The following is a 21,556-nucleotide window of genomic DNA, read 5'->3' as shown; positions in this document are numbered from 1 at the left end:
TCCTCTCACCACACATTTAGAAGTCGTGTGACCATTCTTGCCTCCAATTGGAGGGCATCCAACCCTCATTATTGCCATAGGAAGCCTTGACAAACATCTTTGATGGTGTAGATGGGGCACCGTCCCTTTCTATACACCTTTTCCCTTTTTCGATCTATCCTTCTAGGGATGAGCCCTACTCCACTCCATGACAACCACTCTGTGCAACTTAGCATAAGCCAAGATCTAGTAATGGTTGGAGGCAAAACGAACATCAACAAGGGACTGCCCCTCTACAACAAACGCTGCATGCCTCACCTCACCCCTCCTCATCATATAAGCTTGATAACCCACTGTATAATCCCTTCCATGCGAATATTTTTATCTTGCCTCAAGGCCTAATCCTTGGTTCGCATCTTGTAGGCCCCCCTAAAGAGCATAAGGCACTAGCGCCCTGTCCAGAACGCTACGTGTCTAATCTAAAGAGGTGCGCACCGAAAAGAGGCCCCAAATGACACCGCCCAGGATGCAGGCCAAAAACCCCCTAAGCCAAGAGGACGAGGACTCAAGGGAGCACATGGGGTGTGGCAACACCAACCGTGCAGGCTCCGACCAGACGCTCGGACACCAGGTGCTTGAAAGAGGAGAGGGTAGCTCGAGACAAGCAGGAATTTGATACATTGTTTAAAAACATTCTAGGAACAGTTGTGGCCAGGGACTACACTATCCGGGTCGCGGCCGACATCTTCCCCACCCAGCCTCACTGGAGCCCCTCACCGACAGAGCCTCAATCACTCGACCACCCAAACTCGCCACGCCTCGTGCAAATAGAGTAGCCCCTGTGATATATAAGTAACTTAACAAAGGCCCTCCTGCCATAAATTTTTGTCTTTAAATGGTTAAAGGGGCAGGCTTCCCACCCGTATACACTTTCCTTACCTATTGCTAATATATGCCATGTCTTTAACAAGCACCAGAATATGCAGCGCAATCAGCATCATAGGATTTTGATCAAGTAATATCTTGACATGATTGCATTTTTTCATTGTACTTGATACATGCGACTTGCATATACTCTCATGAAGTGACAAGTGGATGTAGGATGACACATGTCTTTGTACAAATGTGTTCAATGCCCAAGTCACCGCAAGACCACCAACCTCACAAAGAACCTCAAAAGCAAAAATCACCCTTGCGAGTGTCCACGTCGCATGGCCCAAAGCATAATCTCAACCACTTCCTCTTTCTAGGTTACACTCTACCCCGGGCACTCACGGCAGTTGTTACCCCAATTGTACCAACATCGCACATTCCAAAGAGGGTTGCAATATCTCAAGTGTATCCCCCAATCTCAACGACTGCTTCTCTAACAATGAGGCTAGGGCACAATCATCCTTGTAATATCCATTTCCTGAGCCTTCGAAGCTTGACATTTTCCAACCCATTAAAAGGCTGATAGCCTCAACATATTACAATGGTTGTACTCAAGCAAGTCCAAAAAAGAAGAAGAAGAAGAAGAAGAAGAAGAAGAAGAAGAAGAAGAAGAAGAAGAAGAAGAAGAAGAAGAAGAAGAAGAAGAAGAAGAAGAAGAAGAAGAAGAAGAAGAAGAAGAAGAAGAAGAAGAAGAAGAAGAAGAAGAAGAAGAAGAAAGAAAGAAAGATAGATAGAAAGAAAAAAGAACGAGAAAAGGAAACGAAAAAAAAATGGAAAAGGAAAAAAGTAAAGTAAAGTAAAAATATCATAGATATAGAAGCAGAAACATTTGCTTCAAAGACTGTGGAAAAAGTGAGTGCCAAGGTCAGGAGTACCTTAACCGAAAGTGCTAGCTTGAAGCCATATATAAGGTCAAGGAGTGGGTAAGAGAAGCCCAAGAGCACTTGAAGCATGTTGAGCCCATCCTAGAAGATGAAACCGATGAGCTTTCTTCTAGTGTGAGCATGCTGGTTTCACCTACACAACTGAAGTCAAGAGACGCATTTGCACCTCAAGCAATATCACATAGACAAAGCTTAAGTGCCACGGGCCAGCAAAGTAGCCAGGTCCATTAGCCAAGAAGCATAGAATTAGGAGCGAAGCAAGCAAGTGTAGCAACCTTCTCATGACATTAATGACAACCCCTGTGACTTTGTGCTTATGAGACCTGCTTAGGTAACTCCCAACATTGTGGAAAGAGTTGAAGCAGTGGGTGGAATGACCAATTGAGTAAGGGGTAGTTGACTTCTCATTAACTTACATGACCACGATGTAGTGATTCAGATACCTAGCTTGACACTACACTTAGTGCCTAAGCCTTTACACGTTAATGCCTTCTAGGAAGGCAAAGAGATGCATGCAATCTTGCCAATCTTAGCACTAGGAGATGCTACCAGGAAAGGGATTGTGCACACGGGATTTGGAGTTAGTGTACTTAGTCATGTAGTGCTCTAGGCTTGGGGTAACCCGCATGTCAAGAGAACACTAGTTTTAATGTCACACTAGCCAATGGGAAGAAAGTTAGGCCATTCAGAGTGTTGAAGAATTGGCCATTGAAGATTGTAGGAATCTAGTTCTTAGTGGACTTCATCGTCGTGAAGGGTGTCAACTACGGCGTTCTACTAGGCCGACCCTATGGATGTGGAACACACGAGTTATAGAAGATTGGGACAACAGTCTGATCTTCTTGAGCAACCAAACGAAAGTAGTGAGAGTAGAGATGGACACCTGGAAGACAGTGCCAATCAACCTAAACGCCATCTCTTATGTTGAAGGGTGATGCTCAAGTTAGGAAATCTTACGGGCTGCTAACAAAATATATCCCTATCCGTGAGGATGAATGAGATTGGATGCACAAGCTAACCACCATCCATTTGCCATTCTCAGATAACAGAGGAGGAATACAAGCAAGCTATTAAGATAGTCAATGAGCCCACAAATAAGCCCTCTGTAGTACCACTATGTATGTTGGCCAGAAGCGCTTGTAGTCAAACACACTCCTATCACATTTCATGTCCCAAACAACAAGCTAGAGCTCCACGAGATCTTAGAGTACTAAATGGACAAGCTGGCTAGCAACCCATCGGCTAACCTTAAACTCCTCAGGGATCTCATGGATGAAACTAAGTGGAAGTGGACCAAGGTACATAATCTGAACCTGATGTACAATTGGGCCTTAGTCATAGATGAGAAAGAAGAGGAGCATAGAAACCTAGGAGCTGATGAGTAATTGGATGAGGATGATTCGGATGATAAGTACAAAGACTGATGTTCCCTCAATGAAGAGAGCAAAGAAGAGATTGACAGAATAGAGTACGACATTAGGGGGACACGTGATTGAGCAAATACGAGTAGATTCAAAATCGCAGAAGGGGAATACCTTTAAAATCAAGAGAGGAATCATGTGAATGGAATGCGATTGCATGTGGTTGGAACACTTAGGCGCAATTGATTACAAACAAGTAGGGGTTACCCAACCAAGTGTCGTACCACTATTTAAAACAAAATCTCCTTCAGAGCTATGACCTCCAGGAGAGACTCCCTCTTCTAGAGAAGATGGAGAACTCAATTCTAAGTCAAAAGTAAGCTTAGATAGTGATTGTAAAATACCCCAACCACCTAAGACCAAACACACCAAGGGAGACCTACCAATCCACCTAAGGTGTGGATGGCTGTTGAGGGAGGAGAGAAAGAGACAACCTAGGGAGTTGAAAGGTAAGGAGCAAAAAAATCTGCAAGATCTACCAAAGCAATTCACAAAATTCAAGAAGGTTGATAAAGTAGTGATCTTGCTAGGTGCCGAGAGGCAGGGACAAGCAAAAGAACCCATAGAAGGGCTTGCCAAAGTCAAGGAGGTTGACTTGGGGAAGGGGAGAATCCCTCACCTATCTTCATAGCTAGCACCTTGATCGAGCAAGAAGAAGAAAATCTCATCACACTCCCACAAGAGTACATAGATATATTTGCTTGGTCCCTCAGCAAGTTGAAAGGGGTAGATCTGAGTGTAGTGACTCATAGTATTCCCATGACACCAGAGCAACGCCAGTCAAGCAGTGACCATATCCCATAACACCAGAGCAACGCCGGTCAAGCAGTGACCATATCCGATGAATCCCAAGCATGCTTATGTAGTTAAGGAGGAGATAAACAAGCTATTAAGAGATGGATTCATCTATGAGATTGAGCATATGGACTGGGTTTCTCCCATCGTAATTGTCTTGAAGAAGAATGAAAAATCAGAATGTGCATCAATTATAAGAAAGTCAATGATGCTACAAAGAGAGACAACTATCCACTACTATACACTGAGCATATGCTCGATAGAGTGGTTGGCAAAGAAGCCTACAATTTCTTAGATGGCTTCTCAGGTTACAATCAGGTGCAAGTTCATCCTGATGATGACAGGCATAAGACTGAATTTGCTACCGGTGAGGCTTTTCTGGTTACAATTAGGTGCAAGTGCATCCCGATGAGACATGCATAAGATCGCATTTGCTACCGATGAGGTGTCCTTGCCTACATAGTCATGCCCTTCAGGCTAACAAACACACCAATCATGTTCCAACGGCTCATGTGTGCCATCTTCAAGAACATGCTTAGGCGTGAGCTAAAAGTGTTCATTGACGATCTGTGTGTGGACATGAATGACAGCCAATTTACTAGGTGTAGTCATCCATTTTTGTCAACAACTCCTTTGAATGTACGCATGAACCTAAAAGACTATATGCAAAGTAGAAACTTCCTTAGTAAATCGCGTAAGCCCCCAGCCTCCTCCTCTCACAATCTGGAATCCAAGGATTAACTCCTTGCGCACATTCAAAAAAAAATGGTGAGAAAGAGAATAAAATCAAAAAAAGAGAAAAAGTAAAAAAAAGTAAAATAATAAGGAAACAAAAAAAAAAGAGAATGAAAAGAGGAAAAAGAAAGACAAGAGCAAGAAGGGTTTCATGAACACTAATCTAGCTCTGTAACTTTTCTTAACTACTCACGTTTAAATCTGTTAGTGTGAATACACCTCTAATGTTGCGAGTTCCCAAAAGGCATCATGATGTTTCCTATCATGCATGCTAGAAGTTATAAAACTTATGTAACAGCACCAATAATATAAAATCAATCGCCTCTCTCCAATCATATTTGTTTTATGTTTTGTAAGAAAAGGGAGCCAATTGAAACAGGTGTCAAAAAGCAAACACTTTGGGGCTAGTGATGTTACAAAAAGAGAGGAATATACTTAGATTCTTACTTACGTGTCACTCATTGATTTGCCAAAAAATGTTACACAACTAGCTCTCAAGTGTATCCTTATCGCTTAAATTTATATTTTTAAAATTACATAAAATATTTTAAGAATAAAAATTTTCAATATTGGACTCATTCAATTCCTCTTCATATCCCCTACATGCTCATCTATTCAAATCTCAAAAAAACTACAAAATGTGAAATCCCCCCCCCAAAAAAATCTTTTCTCTTAGGTGTTCTATAGTTTGCTCCCTTATCCTACTGTTCTGTTTCTTCTTTTCTTGATTCATTCATGCTTTCCATGCTTTACTCTGACAACGCACATTGTATGAGAGACCTCACTATGGCCTGGGACCTTTTCCCCACCACTCATACAGAGGAAGATGATGCAAGGATGCCTGCAGATCTGGATGGGATTCCTGTAGCAGATGACAACACCCTCTCAAACGTTAACACATCAAGGGTGCCTACTCAAGGTGTTTAAAAAGTTTTCTACAAGGAGTATGGGTTTAGGATCCCCACACAAGGTCTTGAACTATGCTTTACTATGATGCACAAGTATGGGTTTAGGATCTCCACACAAGGTCTTTAATTATATTTTACTTATTTATGAGTAAAGTATGCACAATTACTCAAAATTCGGGGATGTTTGCTGCGACATACAAAAGTAAACCCATCCCAGTTTTATAAATGCAACGCCAGTCGTTGAAATTGATTGCATGGGCTGGCAGTACTTGACCTCATTTGGTGTGAGCTCATCCACATCCCATAGCTCTTGCCCTTAAGTTTGCTACCTTATCTCAAAAATTTTATTTTACTACTAAGCCCACAAAAAGCAAGGGTAACTTCATGCTCCCCTTGCTTATGGATCTCTTATGTCTTAGGGACATAGAAAAAGCCACACAATGAGAGAGGGAGGGAGGGAGGGAGGGGGAGAAATATGCATAAAAGAGGTTTTTGTGTTTAATAGCCACTATTTAAAGGGTATCAACTCAAAGTTGTTAAAACGAAATGTAAAGCTAAAGGGCAATTCAGATTATTGTTACTAAAACATCCAAAGCGAAGCATAATGAATCAAACAGTGTTTTGAATCCAATAAATAATCCACTAGTAATAGAGAAGTTTCTTTACTTGCATGTGGAATTTTGGAAGGTTGCATAAGCATGGGTCAAGGTGAATAATAGCTAGAAGAGCTATACCTTATGTCACTTATTTTTTCTTTTGTAAATTTTTTAATTAAAAAAACATTTTTGAGTCTTGCCGATCAAATTAAAACATTTAGACATCATCATATTAGGAAAAAGTATATGAAATTGTTTTCTTTCTCTCTATTTTTTGTTAGGATTGGCAAAAGGAAAGGGGAAGGGGGGAGGGGGTATGGTTTTATGTATGACGAACACTATCTTTTATGTACTCACTAAAGCTACATCTCTAAAGAAGATTGCATTATTGCACATTTAGGATGCCCCCTAGATAGATGGAATGAAGAAAAACAACAAGAACCATATGATCAAAATCACCAAGGACATTCAAAGCCATACGAGTTAGAAACCAAATTAAGGCCAGATCTAGAAGAAAAAGGATTCAAATGGAAGACACCATGGAAAATCGCTAAGGAAATAATCAAGCAACTTTGGATTTTGAAAACATGGCAAATGAAATAATAAAGTAACCAATATGATTGAGGACGACCAAAATACAAATCATAAATAAACTTATGCCAGCATAACTAGGAGCATGACAAGTGAAATCACCTGATGGAAACGATTAAAAAGGAGGCAAATTGGCATATCAAGGCGACAAAGCCATTATAGAGAAGTTTAGAAAGCCTAAGCATTAATTTACTTTAGGTTCATAATTCATTTAGCAACTTGTATAGCTTTTGTAATTAGTTTTTTTTTTTTTCTAGTGGTATCTCAAAGTGCATTTCTCAAAGTGCATTTCCATTTATATCATTAACAATCCAAAGTGAATTGTAACTAAAACCCTGATGTTCTCTTTGTCCTATACATATTTAAGGCATCTAAAAGCTCTCTCTCTCTCTCTCTCTCTCTCTCTCTCTCTCTCTCTCTCTCTCTCTCTCTCTCTCTCTCTCTCTCTCTCTCTCTCTCTCTCTCTCTCTCTCTCTCTCTCTCTCTCTCTCTCTCTCTCTCTCTCTCTCCCTCCCTCCTCTCCCTCCCTCCCTCCCTCCCTCCCTCCCTCTCTCTCTCTCTCTCTCTCTCTCTCTCTCTCTCTCTCTCTCTCTCTCTCTCTCTCTCTCTCTCTCTCTCTCTCTCTCTCTCTCTCTCTAGAAATAGGTGAGACAAGAAGAGAGCATGGGAGATGTTTCAAGAAAGGTAGTCGAGCACCACAATCACACCATGAGAGGCATGGTACATGCAAAGAACCTTTATGATGATGTGCAAGTCCAATCCCCTATATCCCCCTCGCAAGGGCCCCATCCATCTTGTAGTTCATACTTTACTATAGGGATGATGATAGATGCAATTCATAGATTGGACACTAGAGAGGCAAAGGTCATGATGGCCTTGTTGGGGAATATTTTATACATGCATGTGAAGTTCTTGCTCCCTTAATGATGCACAGTTTCAATCAAGCCATGTGTGAAGGCTTTCCGACGAGTTGGATAGAGCATATCATTTACCACTCTTTAAGAGCGAGGACTCTATGGTACCAAAGAATTCTAAGACAATACTGATCGGTACTACTTGGCCAAGATATATGGCTACATATTAGAGCATGAGCTTAGCACATGGGTATAGAGCACAAGGGTGGGCAAGCCTCAAGAGAGAGTTCACTATGCTTGATCCTATATTGACCTTCCTAGCTATTATAGAGGAATGTAGGGCACATGGAAGAGGATTGTTGCTACTTCATGAATTTTTGCAAAGCATTTAACACTATGCCCCAAGCCAGGATCATGTAGTGACTACAAGATATTGGCACTTAAGTCTACAATGAGGGATTTATGCCTTCTATGAGTCACTTACAAGGAGGGTGCATGCTCTAGGAAGACTTTCAGATATAATGGATAGTACCATCAGGATGAAGCATGGATGCCCACTTTCACCTACTCTCTTTGGTGCTCATGTTCATGAGCTCTTAGATTGTGTGGATAGATTAGGACTAGGCACGAGCTTGGAAGGCATATTGATACCCATCTTGTTGCATGCGGATGATGTAGTATCGATTGTGGATTCCCTCAAGGGCTTGCATTTAAGGCACATGGATGCATTGCAGCATTTTGCATGGATGGAGGATAAACATTGAACATTCGGAAGAGTAAGGTGATGGCATTTAATTCTACACAAGCTTGGGTCACCAAAGTAGGATATTAGTTTACTCTTGGTGGATATATGGTTGAGTACGCTAGATCTTATGTATCTAGGAGTAACATTTACAATACCTACATTTTCATTATGAGATGCAAGAGTTGCTACATTGGATGGAGGTTATCCAGCACTTGGAGTACTTGAAGAAAAATGTGCATATGCTCAATTCTAGAAGCGTGAGACTAAATTATGGCTATTTGATACATTTTTTTGCCCCATCCTTGTTATATGGATCCTCTAAATATGGGGGACCAAGTATTTGCAAAAAGACAATGGAAGAGTATTGAGAGGCCACAGTGATGACAATCCAAAATGACAATAAACCAATAGAAGAACAAAGATTTAATGTACAAGTGGTGATTGGCAACAACCTCAATTTGGATGAGGAGAAAATTGTTCCACCTGCTTACCTCAGGATTACATTGATTACTGCCAAGGAAGTCAAGGATGACATTGATGAAGGCTCTAATTTCATCACCTTGACTTATGGATGTTGGAATTAGTTAGGGAAACCAACATTTATGCCAATTGATACAAAAAATTAACCCCTACAAAGAAAGGCAAATGCAAGCTCATGGTAGCAATTGAAACCAAAATCATCCTTGTAGTATTTTATGTCCTACCAAATAGAGAGGATGTTGGTTACGTGTTTCTACCATGCCAATTGTTCAAATATCAAGCATAATGTAATGTTTCTTATGTCAAGCAATGTATCCACTTGACACTTCCAAGAGCCAAGATAATATCTAGTTTCTATATACCTACTAGGATCCTGACCTCTCATCCCAAATATACAATACTTTACCATCACCCCATGTCCCATTGCAACATTGTAGATCATGTCTACCTTCATTTTAGCACCACTTGTAAATATGATTGGATCCCACCATGGAGATACTCTCAACGATTCCCTAGGTATCATTTTGCCCTTGATCCATTTACAATTTTTTCTGCATCATCTTGATCCTTCTTTGCAATTGTTGCCCATGTGTTGATTTCCTTCTCCATGTACATCTTCTGCTCATTAAATTCTATTTGCATCTTTTGGAAACTTCTTCATGATCTCCCCTTCCTCTTTAAAAAATAGGTCAAGTTGGTTTTTGTGTATTTACTTTGTGTTTAAGCTCCTCAATCACCATATTTCTCTCTCGATGACATGTATTGATGTCTTCCTTCCACGAGGTGAAAATGTGCTTTTATCTCCTCATATATTCCATTCTTAGATTCTTCAATTTTATGAGCATTTCCTCCCTTAATTGTTGCATTGCTTTATCACACACAATTTTCATAATTTCTCACACATTTTCCAAGTCATGGTCTTGGTTATCTACACATCTCAAATTTCTTCCACACTTTTATGCATGTGGACATCTTTAATTTTGTCAAGGAAACTTCAAATAGTAGCATATTTCTCTCTCTTCTCCACTTGTGCGTGGCTTCGAGCTGGTGGTGATGTCTTACTAATTTTGGTTGATCCCAACATGACTCGATTTTTGTTGGTCTCTATTGGTTCTACTTTAGAGAGAGAGAGAGAGAGAGAGAGAGAGAGAGAGGCACAAAACTAACCCTAAAAATTACATTGCAATTAAATGACTCAACCCTAGCAAAAGAGACCCTTCTCTTAGGGGGTCCTTGAAACTTTTGAATGAGAGTCTTGCCTATCCACTTGGCTTTGGATGATCTCTTTTGGCTTCTTGAGCTCAATTCTCGATGTGAGTTTATTTGTAGCCCACAACTTGGTGCCCTTGAGTTTGTTAACTTGTCTCAAAAGGTTGATTTTACTATTGAGCCCAACGAAAACAAGGGTGGGCTTGATGCTCCTTGGTTTAGGAATGCCTGTGGCTTTGAGATGTACAAAAAACTATACTTCTTGAAGGTATTGTCAAGCTTGGCATTGAGGTGCTAAGCTCTCACAAATTTCTCATCATGCTTGGTATCTACAAGCTCCTCTACAAGAAGGTCTTCAACTCAAATATGTAATTTGATTTGTTTTTGGGTCCCATGTTCATTGATTCATACCTTAGAATTCAAAAATATTAGTGAGGATATATGTTTTTCAAAGCTCTCATAGCATCTTGGTTATAGTTTTGATAACTCCCACTTTTTTCATGGTGCTTCAACCATACCATCTTGGGCTATGCCATTGTTGACTATTTTTTGTTTAATTACCTGCTAGATGATGACATACTTTATTTGTTGAGAGAGAGAGAGAGAGAGAGAGATGTGTATATATCTTCAAAAAGCTAAACTAGCCTATGAGACAAAGAATGAGCACATTTGACCATGTCTTCCCAATTGAGAACAACAATGAAAATGCAAATGACTATTTACTACTATTGCAAGTATAGGATACCACTATGTACAAAATGATCTCTTGACGATCCTTTAGCTAACCTATAGGATCCCACCCTGATCAATACAACTTTCTAGAAACAATATATCCTCTGCAAGGCAAGAATATTAGTCATGGGGTGGTCCAAGACATTGAGCCCACTAAGGGGAGGCACTAGTCTCTCATGGGGCAAGTGACGATGGCTCAAAATCGTTGGAGGTAAGGATGTCGGGTACAACCACAAGGTGGTGGGCATTGTGCTCTACAAAGTGTGGTTTCTTGCTTTACTATGATGCCTCTAACTCGTGAATGGTGTGGTGGCACTGCTATAGTGGTAGCATCTCTAATAGTAGTATGCAGTGAGCTAGCTCTAGAGCTAGTACTACAACACTTTGTAAAAATCCACTTGCCTATTGACTTCGCCTCTATTTTTGTCTCGCTCCTCAAAAGATTCTCTCAGTATGTTCGGATATTCAATAAGAACAGTCCTATGCATCATCAATAAGAACAGTCCTAGGCAACTTTGGTCCTCATACTACACCATCTTGTGGAGAGGCCCAAAACGCTCCTAAAAAAGCTAATGAAATCTCCCTTTGATCTCATAATATATGATACATCTACAAATAAAGGGCTCCTCAAACTCAACATCTTGGTAGCATAACCGGTAGATGCGTGCATTCTTAAACATGTGTATATCGTCTTGTCTTAATCTAGAGTTGGTGTGATGATGTTCATATTTGTCCAAATTCCATGGGGAAGAGGTGGATATCCATGTACACTAATGTGAAAATGAATCCCTGTGGCAACACATGTAGGAAATGACACTCATATTGTGCCATCTGCATATGAAGGGGCTCTAGGGGATGCTTCCATGTACAATCTATAACAATCTTCACAATATTTATCCTAATAACTTGATTTCATTTAGCCTTGTGTGGGATCTAAGTATAGGCAATCTAAACTATATTAGAGTGGTGGAAGTGCATCCATCTCTAATCCATGTATCCTAAACCATGATTGCATCTTTGTATACTATCAATGTGTATACCCACTCTCTACTAGCTATTTGGAGAAAGTCAATGCCAATCATAAATATCTATATCTAGCTCCATATTCTTTGCATGCTTACGTGGAAAGCATTTGAGAACATCTAATCTTGGCCATCTACCCAATCCATCAAAACTCGGAAAGGTGACAACACCACCTAGAATGGCCACAAGAAGCTCCTGTGCAGCAAAGACTCCCTCCAAGCACTTCGTCCAACCTGTGTGATGCAATCACTAAGACAGAAAACCATTAAACGTACCTACACCAAACAGACATTTGGCCCTATTGGCGTAAAGAGAGATAACATTTCACAAAAGAAATGGCCCTCTTGGCATAAAATAAATCATTTTGTTCTAACCAAATATGGTCTACTTGGCATGTAAATTGTATCTTGTCAAACCAAGCTAAACCAAAGTCACAAGTCCAAGCCTTCCTACTAGATAAGCAATACTCTATTCTCATAGTCAAATGTAGGGAAGCTCCACCTCATTACATTTGTACGCCAAAGGAGCATGTCTATGTAAATTATCTACTAAGAAGGTTTCAATCAAAACCCATACAAACTTCCTTCACTGCATATTTGATGCCTATATATAAGAATAATCATGGGGAGATTGTTCCAAGGCCAAGGGCATTAGTGAAAGAGAAGAAAATAGATAATTATTACTACTACATCTTGGGCGGCAAGCACTCTATGTAGCAAGAATACTTATTAAAATGATGCATGAAAATGAGAGCATTGAGCAACACTACGTTAGGCAAATTGCACGCATTATTGTGGATGCCCCTCCAAAGGTATTGATGCCCTATCCATCTTGTCTAACAAAGAAATGCAGGAGCACCTAGAGAAACAAGCCTATAAGAGTACCTTAGAGCACTTGAGATCCTAGTGGACAACCTATGGAGGACCTTTGAAACTTGCACCAAGTGTGACCAAGTCCACTAAAAGTTGCCAACAATGGAATGTACGTATGTCTAATCAACTATTCTCTCCACTAGTTTCATTGATCTATAGTTGCTTTTTTATCTAGCTTTTTGTAAAAAGTAAATTGATCCTTGTACTTATGTCAATGCAAAAATTGTTTGCATTTTTTAAATAAGCATTGGCCAAGGCTTTTAGCAAAGGTTTTCCCATATGATTATGTGTGAAGAAAATATAGTGCCACAAGTCAAGCTCATGCAAAGGTTACAAGAGTTGTAGATTCCTACTTTGAGATGCAAGGGGGTATAATGGCATTGTCTCACTAGACATGTGCAAGCCCTAAGAGGGACGTAAGAGGAGATCATCAACACTATTGGAGTATTGATACCTCTATTGCTATATGCATATTGTATTGTGCTTATCTTAGACACCCTAGAAGGGTTGCAATGCCACCTAGATGCACTACATGCCTTTTGCCGCTAGAGAGACCTCACAATGAACTTTGGAAAGACCAAGGTTATGATATTTAGCACCTCCACCAGTGGATCAAACAATTGGTACCTCAATTGACGTGAGGTGGGGAGATCGCACAGCAAGTCTAGAGATACATCTAGGGATTACTTTCATAGGTCTAATATCCATTGCGAGGAGAGCAACAAAGGATAAAGTGACTCAATGGTATGCAACATTAGAACCCATGGAGAACAAATGTGACTACATGGGCTACATATGGATCACATTCCATCCCTAGAGTACCACCTAAACTCCCCTTTCTTAAGAGTTAGAACCCCCTAAGGCAAAGACTCTAGACTCACTTTAGATTCTAGCACTTCCAGGTGATACAAAGTATTGATAGACAAACACATGGTTGCAACTACATGGGCTACATATGGATCACATTCCATCCCTAAAGTACCACCTAGACTCACCTTTTTTAGAGCTTACTTGAGAGGAACTCAACACAATCATCACAATGAATATGATTTGACTATATATAGCCAAGACTTGGTTGTCACCTACCCAATATGTAGAAACAAATAATGTATTTCCACTAAAAACATCATCTACAAGTATCCCCTAATGGTTTTGTGATATAAGATACATGGACACACCTATCCAATGGAGTGTGGTGTACCATTGGTCGACTTTGCACATCCTTACACCAATTACAAATACCAACTAGCCACTATGGAGCAAACTCCCTTCTCCCAAAGAGTTGGATCTACAAGCTTTACCCACTTGAGCCAAAGACTAAGGAGCACTACTTATGTAAGTGCCCAATGTATTATGAGATCAAAGGGCACTTCAAGTATCTATTTTGAAAGGGGTTCAAACCACTATTCAAGGCACTATTGGGGGTAAAGGCGCCTCCGCCTAGCCACCCGTGTATTACTACACTGACAGTCACCGCCACTGCACACTGCAGGTGGCGGGCGCCCGTCACCATCACTTTATTCTTTATTCTTTTAGTGACAGTTTGAATAAAGGAAGGCCCGGTCACACATTGTGACTGTTGGAATTCCCATTTCTTGTCTCTCTCTTCCTTGTTCTTGCTCTCCCGCCATAGCTCTCGAGTGTAAGCTTTGATCATTCTCACCTTTTAACTGGTATCAGAGCACGGCTTCCCGACACTTAAGCTTGGCTCGTGGCATTCTCAGCTTCCCATCAACTCCCCACTTGCATTGGGTCTCCTTCCCGGCAGCCATAGCTCATTCTCTTGAGCTCCCGTCACTCCCCGACTTCCCGAGCTTCTTCCCGGCCTATTGAGGCACCATCAAGGCATTGACATTGAGATATTGCTTTATTATTTCAGAGATTTATCTCAGTCCACATGTCTAGGTAAACAGGGTTTTCACAGGTTGTGGGCAGCCATAGCTCACACCTCTTGGAGCTTCCTTCACCTGGATCTTGCTTCCAGCCTATCAAGGCTTGTTGAGGCTTGGTGTAGGCCTTCTTTGGCCCCCATTTGTGCCCCATTTGGGCCTCATTGTTGACACGTGGGACAGCAGACCCCCCAACTAGCTTACGTTTTTTTTGCGCTTGTTTCAAAATCTGCCCCAAAAATCACTCTTTTTGCCATATCTCGGGCATTCAAAACCCAATTCAGGCAAGGTAAGAGTCTAAGTTGGGGTTTTGACACGCTCCAGACACGATGGCGATGTCAAATTTGCCAAATTCTGATGACAGAATATTCTGCAATAGATTTCAGGTCTGAGACAGCATATATTTGTATGCCTATGGTTTATATGATGCTTCTACTGATGTCTATTGATACCAGATCACTTGTGGATGTTATGCCTCTTATGTGAGATGCATTTGGAGCTGATTTAGCTCAGCCATTGACTGTTTTGAACAATCCCAAATCTGTCCAAAACAGGAAAGCCACCTGTTACTTTAATTTTATGCTTACAGGTCTTAGCATTTGATGCCCGATTATGCCCAATTGGTACCTATACATACAGGAATGTATGCCTATGGTTTGCCTATGGATTTGAGCTTGGATTAAGCACTTATTTGCTCAATTTACAGAGGTTATATGCTACTGAAAACTTCAAGTCTGAAGTTATTTATGCTACAGTCGGGTTATGCCTATTGGTCACGGGGTGCTCCCGGCTACTCGGCATTATGTCATGATGTATTTGGACTATGCTACATGTCTTGTTTATGCTCCGGAATGCTTTTGAGCTGAGATTAGAACTCGATTTGGGTTTGACTGTCACTTCTTTGCAGCTGGAATTTCATCTATGACATGGTTTATGCCTAGGCTACCCAGTACGAGTTATGATGTCTTGGTGAATGCTTTATGCTTTGGCTATGGATGGCAGTTGTTTGAGCTTGTCTCGACATTCATTTGAGCATTCCCTTGAGCAGTTGGACATTGACTTGGATTTTTCCGTTACGACTTGGCTTTTTCCTTTACGACCTTGGATGCTATTGAGGCATTGTCTTGGTTACCTGTCTTTGGTACTTTGACTTGGTTTGCTTGAGTTGTTGAGCTTGTTTATCCACCTTTTGAGCTAGTAGGAGCATCTTGTATGCTTAACCGACATTGAGCAGGAGGTTTATGCTATTTGAGCATTTTGCAAATACTTGAGACTTTGGGATCTCTTACACTTACATGTTGCATGGTTCATGCACTGATATCTTGAAAGTGCTTTTGACCTGAGCTTGGGCTTTGCACTCTAGTGAGCATATACCTATTGGTATCAGGTCTTGCCAGTGTTATGTATACTTTGCCCTACTGTCCAAGGAGTATGCCTACTCACTGACGGATGCTTTGGTGACATGTTTGGGTGTTTGCTCAGGGTCTTGATAACTGTTTGATGCTGATTTATGCCCATTTATGGCTGGTCATGTCTTGGCTATCATTTATTGACTTGGTGCAGTGATTTGATCAGCAATTGACTCTCACAATACCCTGTTGTCATTTATTACAACAAGCATATAACTCCGGAGTGACATGGATTTTTCATGCTGAAATATTCTGAAATGATGTACTTTCACTAGTACTTGGTAGACAACAGCTTTGGTTACACTTTTCTCACCATTTTCTCTCGCTTTTTGTGAATTTTTTATCATTTTCTACAGTAAACAAGCAGTTTTGAACTGTTTGTAGTCTTCCAGCCTACATTATGGCGAGTTCGTCCACTGATCATGCTATTTTCAACATCACTAAGCTTGATGGTACGAATTACTCTTATTGGAAGAGCCAGATTTGACAGGTATTAGTGTAGAAATCGCAGATCAAACCATTGAGGTTCAACGGGCAGCCGCCTACAACTATGCCAAATGAGAAATGGTTTGAGCTTGATGAGTTATGCAAGTCCACTATTGTATTATCTCTCACAAAACAGGTCCATTACAATGTATTTGAGGAAGAACATAGTGTATGGCACTTGTGGGATAAAATCAAGAATCTCTATGACAAGTAAAGTCTAGCGAGTCAGATGTATTGGCTAAAGTAGCTTATGGATCTGCGCATGAAAGAGAATGTGACTATATCTACTCACTTAAGCTAGTTCCATGCTATACTCAAGAACTTGACTTCGTAGAACATCACTTTTGCAGAGAATGTCACTCCTCTTTTCTTGCTTGGTACTCTTAATGTCATGGGATGTATTCCGCATTGCATTATGTACCTCTACTACTACCTTGAAATTATCTTATGTTGAGAGTGCTCTTCTGCAGGAAGAGGTTAACCGTAAGCATTTGGATGCCTCTCGTGTGTCACATGCTATGACAGTTAGAGGCATGAATGATGGATATGGAAAGCATGGCAATGGTAGTGGCCGTGGACGGGATTCTCAGAAATCTCGATCCAAGTCTCGTGGGAAGTCACGTAGCAAATCGCATGGCAAGGATGCATATGTTACTTATCACCATTGTGGAAAAAAGTGCCATATTAGGCCACAATGCCATGAACTGCGCAATAAAAGGCGCAAATATAAGGGGAAAGACAAAGTGCAAAATAAGTCTTCTGATCGCAGCATAGTGCTTGCAAAGTCCTGTGTTAAAATTGAAGAGATCAATGTTATGCAGCCTGAGGATGTTGATGATGATTATATCCTTGCAGCTTCTTCTAGTGCTTCGCAAATAACAGAGATACACTCTATGTATGCACAGTGTTGGCTCTTGGACTCAGGTGCGTCCTTTCATGTGACACCTTGTCGAGAGTGATTTCATTCATACCGTACTGTTTTGGATTCTGTGTGCTTGGATGATGACAGCTCTCTTGATATTGTGGGCATTAGTGATGTTAGGCTACAGTTTCCTTCTGACAGTAGTTTTGTTATGCATGATGTATGTCATATACCTACTTTGATACACAATCTCATGTCAGCTGGACAGGTTGTTGATGACGCAAGTTATCATGTATCTTTTGGAGACTCTACATGGAAGATCACTCGTGGCAGACTTATGATTGCGAGAGGTGTCAAGGCTGGCAGCCTCTATCCCTTGATTGTATCCGCTTCTTCCCTTGATCATGTTTTGTCCGTGGGTTCTATCCCACATGTATCTCTTTAGCATGCCCGTTTGGGCCATATGTCTTTGAAGGGAATGAAAATGCTTTCTGGTTTGCAGTACTTACCACCCCTTGATTATACATGTTTTGATTCATGTAAGCATTGTCTTTATGGCAGGCAGACTAGGTCTACGCATAAAAAGTCTGATAGGCTACGCATGAGTGAGTCCTTGGCATTGGTACATTCAGATGTCTGTGAGCCCATGCCTTGTCAGTCTATGGGTGGTGCAAAGTATTTTGTTACATTCATAGATGATTTTTCACGAAAAGTTTGGGCTTATCCCATTAAGCTGAAATCCAATGTCTTGGCTGTATTTCAGAGATGGCTTGCATTGGTTAAGAACCAGTCTGGGTATAGGCTAAAATGCCTAAGAACAGATAATGGGGGTAAGTATGTCTCACGTGCTTTTGAGCAGCTATGTGATGAGGAGTATTAAGCGTTAGTTGATTGCCCCCTACACACTCCCCAGAATGGTTTGGCTGAGCAGATGAATAGAACTATCCAAGAGCATGGATGCAGTATGCTTAGCTATGCAAGCCTACCACAGAGCTTTTGGGCTGAGGCAATTAGTACAGCTGTACATATCATAAACAGATCACCTTCTAGTGGTTTGGATTTCCAGGTTACAGAGGAGGTATGGACTGGAAAACCTCCCTCTTATGCGCATCTCCGTGTCTTTGGATGTGAGGCATTTTGCCATGTGCCCAAGAACAAGAGAAGTAAGTTGGATCCTAAGAGTGTCAAATGCATTTTCCTTGGTTATGGGGATGTAGGTGAGATGGATTATCGTCTCTAGGATCCGCAGGCGCAGAAAGTCATCCGCAGTCATGATGTAGTCTTCCATGAAGACAAGATGCATCGACAGTCTGAGAGAGTTATTGAGATCCGCAGGGTCATATTTCAAGAAGAGCCGAGAGCTCCCGCACAGCCAGTTGGACAGCCTACAACTGCAGCAGATACTCATAGTTAGGGTGTTGGATAGGCAACTGGGGGTAGACAGCAAAGCCTGCCGTGAGACGGTCTACTAGAGACAGACGTCCACCTGATAAATTTCAACCCTCGATGCATTATGTCTTGGTTACAGATGCAGGAGAGCCTTTCACTTATAATGAGGCTATACGCAAGGGTGACAGTCACTCTTGGGAGAGGGCTATGCAGTCTGAGATAGACTCCTCGCATAAGAATGAGACTTGGGATTTGGTTTTCTTGCCTAAGGGCAAGAAGGCTTTGCCATGCAAATGGGTGTACAAGCAGAAAAGTACCCCTGACACCCCAAGCCGGCATACAAGGCTAGATTGGTAACAAAAGGTTTTAAGCAAGAGCATGGTGTGGACTTTAATGAGCTATTTTCTCCTGTGGTTAAGATGACCACCCTACGCTTAGTCTTGGCTTTGGTTGCTCAACTTGACTTGGATTTATACTAGACGGATGTCAAGACGGCTTTTTTACATGGAGACTTGCATAATGAGATTTATATAGAGTAGCCTAAGGGCTTTGCAGAACCTGGCAGGGAGCACCTAGTGTGCAAATTGAAGAAAAGTCTTTATGGTTTGAAGCAAGCACCTAGGGAGTGGTATCATAAGTTTGATGCCTTTATGCAATCACAAGGCTACAGCAAGAGTGCTATGGATCCATGTCTTTACACGAAGAAAGCCCGTGATGGTTCTTTATTGATTTTGGCACTCTATGTGGATGATATGCTGATAGCAAGGAAAGCTCATGATGAGCTAGATGCTCTTAAGGCTCAGCTCAAAAAGAGCTTTGAGATGAAAGATCTGGGACAGGCCGCTCACATACTTGGTATGTGCATTAGACGCGATAAGCATCAGGGACTCCTCTACTTGTCACAAAGGGAGTACATTCATAAAGTCCTTGAGCGCTTTCGCATGCAAGACGTAAAGCCTATTGGCTGTCCATTGCCTTCTTATGTGAAGGTATCACAAGCTGATTGTCCACAAATAGATGAGCAGAGGGCCGAGATGGCCAAGATTCCCTATGCATCCGCAGTGGGCAGTCTTATGTATGCCATGATCGCCACTCGTCCAGATATTGCCTTTGCAGTTGGTGTTGTGACACCGTGAAGGGTATCATGAGGTACCTGAAAGACACTGCAGATATGTGCATATGCTATGGCAGCCAGGATACAGGAGTCGTGGGGTACACTGACTCTGATTTGCAGGACATGCAGATAGTAGGAAGTCCACTTCTGGCTATATATTCACTTATGCTGGAGGTGTTGTTTCTTGGATGTCCAAGGTGCAGAAATGCATGATCATTTCTACTACAGAGGCCGAGTATGTTGCAGCCACTGAGGCTTGCAAGGAGGCCATTTGGTTGGGTCGTTTGGTTGCTGACCTTGGTATTAATGATATCCCTACACTGCATTCGGATTCTATGAGTGCTATTCAGTTAGCCAAGAATCTGGTCTTCTATGCGAAGACGAAACGCATTGAAGTGAGGTATCACTTCATACGTGGAGTCGTTGAGGACAAGTCTGTTAATCTTATCAAGATCTCGACTGCCAGAATCCTACAGATCTGCTCACGAAAAGCCTCTCTACAGAGCGCTTTGCCTTCCTCAGGAGCTTGATGGACGTGCGATGAGATGACGTCTTTCCTCATCCTATTGTACATGTGTACATGTTGTACTGTCTTTTTTTCTTTTTCTTTTCACTCCTCACTAGGGCCAATTCGCCTTAGTGGAAGGTTGTTGGGGATGAAGGCGCCTCCGCCTAGCCGCCCGTGTATTACTACACTGTATTCGGATTCTATGAGTGCTATTCAGTTAGCTAAGAATCCGATCTTCCATGCAAAGATGAAACACATTGAGGTGAGATCACTTCATACGTGGGGTCGTTGAGGACAAGTCTATTGATCTTGTCAAGATCTCGACTGACCAGAATCTTGCAGATCTGCTCACAAAAAGCCTCTCTACAGAGCGCTTTGCCTTCCTCAGGAGGTTGATGGACGTGGGATGAGATGACGTCTTTCCTCATCCTGTTGTACATGTGTACATGTTGTACTGTCTTATTTCTTTTCTTTTCACTCCTCACTAGGGCCGATTCGTCTTTAAGTAGAAGATTGTTGAGAGTGAAAGCGCCTCCGTCTAGCCGCTCGTGTATTACTACACTGCCAGTCACCGCCACTGCACACTGCAGGTGACGGACGCCCTTTATCGTCACTTTATTTTTTATTCTTTTAGTGACAATTTGAATAAAGGAAGGCCCGATCACACATTGTGACTGTTGGAATTCCCATTTCTTGTCTCTCTTCCTTGCTCTTGCTCTCCCGCCATAGCTCTCAAGTGCAAGCTTCGATCCTTCTCACCTTTCAGACACCACATGAGGATACAAGTGATACTAGTATGTCATCAAGCATCTCTACCTCAAGGCTTCAACATATCCATGTTAGATAGACCCATGAGAGATGTTGAACTAACCTATAAGAGATCTTAAGATAATACTGATACCCATATCAATGCAGGCTTCAATCCTTCTCACCTTTCAGGCACCACATGAGGATACAAGCGATACTAGTATGTCATCAAACATCTCTACCTCAAGGCTTCAACATATCCATGTTAGATAGACCCATGAGAGATGTTGGACTGACCTATAAGAGATCTTAAGATAATACTAATACCCATATCAATTCCACATTGTATTAGACTCCTACTTTTAGTTGCTTGTTTCCTAGCCAGATGTTTCTTT

This window comes from Lygodium microphyllum, chromosome 13 (assembly GCF_053477565.2).
Source record: "Lygodium microphyllum isolate KBCC chromosome 13, Lygodium_microphyllum_v1.1.10, whole genome shotgun sequence".
Classification (NCBI taxonomy): Eukaryota; Viridiplantae; Streptophyta; class Polypodiopsida; order Schizaeales; family Lygodiaceae; genus Lygodium; species Lygodium microphyllum.
Note: the sequence above shows the minus strand (reverse complement) of the source record.